Below are 1,365 nucleotides of genomic sequence, written 5' to 3'. Positions count from 1 at the left end.
ATACACAATATTAAAAATTCACAAATATTTTTTGAAAATGGCTTTGAAAGGTGGACACCACTGGGAACCTGAACTCCTCAAAAATTAGCATAGCTTTTATTTTCTTTAATTATCATAGTTGCACATTTTCCATATTTTTATTTATTTTTTTTTTTTTAGTGTATCAGTACTTTAAATGTTGCACACAGCCAAGCAGACAGATCTGGACGCCCCACAGCCTTCAGGTGCTCTGCCAGTGTCGCTCTACAGCAAACCCAGCTTGTACTCCACCATCGAGTGCGACTCACCCATGATTTCGCTTTGGGAGGGATCATTCAGAGTATCTTGAAATCCAATGGTCTCATCATTCTCCCTCAAAATATCAAGTGAGAGGTTTAAACTTGGAAGAAATGGGAGACGCTGAACCTGCTGCACGGCCTTGAACTCCATCTGGAGCTTCAGGGAGGCAAACAGACCCTGGATGTTCCTCAGGGTGGAAAAGTTCATTTTATCTTGGTTGAGCTGGAAATATTTTTCTGATAACTCAAGAGGATGACTGGGCAAAAGTTTATTTTTCACACAAGAAAAAACTTTCCGAAGAAGATCATGGCTTTCATAAGGGCCACTGGCTGATAGTTCATTTACTGGGATGCTATCTTTTAGCTGAGATCCAAATCCTCTGGAATTCATTTTGAGCCACTTTCGGTACAGCTGCTCAGCTCCGCTGCCCTCGAGCGGCCCCAGTGCTCACTTCCGTTTCCGGGGGACATTTTCCATACTTTTAAAACATACTTGAAATCTAGATTTCTCCTCAGGAGCAATAGATCCCAGCTTTCAGACTTTTTAGTGGTTATTACCTTTGCAGGCTACAACACAGCAGTAAATGGAAGAAATCAGACCCTTGGATTGTAATATATGCTTTCCCCCATGTTGCTTTAAATATTTAGAAAAATAGTGTTTTAGATAATTTTAAATTCTTAAAATATACTATAATGTAGTACTGAAAAAACCTCTTTAATTTGGTACTCTTCTCCAACACCACAACTCAAAGATATCGCTTCTTTTGTCATCTTTTTATTCATTGTCTAGCTTTCATATGTATAGGAAACAACTGAGAATGCCTTTAACTTATTAGTGATGCATAAACCAATTAAGATTAAAGTGAATCTAACAGCCTAAACCTACCTAAGCCTAACTTGAAGAGCAGCTGATCCAAAGACTAAACTTAACTAAGCCGGAGTCTAGGCCTAACTAAACCAGAGACTTGATTGACTACAAGGCTAACTAAGCCCAACTCTATGCAGAATGAGGTCTAACTCTAAGCCTTAATAAATGTAACCCTTAACGCTGAGCCTGACTCTAAGCCTCCCCCTGGCCAGACTCTAC

General features: G+C 39.6%; 1 pseudogene; it reads right to left on the bottom strand.

Annotated features, from left to right (window-relative positions):
* Positions 1 to 243: 243 nt before the first annotated feature.
* Positions 244 to 669, bottom strand: LOC102867315 (annotated as a pseudogene).
* Between the last annotated feature and the right edge of the window lie 696 nt (positions 670 to 1,365).

This window comes from Elephantulus edwardii, unplaced genomic scaffold (assembly GCF_000299155.1).
Source record: "Elephantulus edwardii isolate Elephantulus edwardi_28Jun2011 unplaced genomic scaffold, EleEdw1.0 scaffold00098, whole genome shotgun sequence".
Classification (NCBI taxonomy): Eukaryota; Metazoa; Chordata; class Mammalia; order Macroscelidea; family Macroscelididae; genus Elephantulus; species Elephantulus edwardii.
This window is presented reverse-complemented; position numbering and strand designations above follow the sequence as displayed.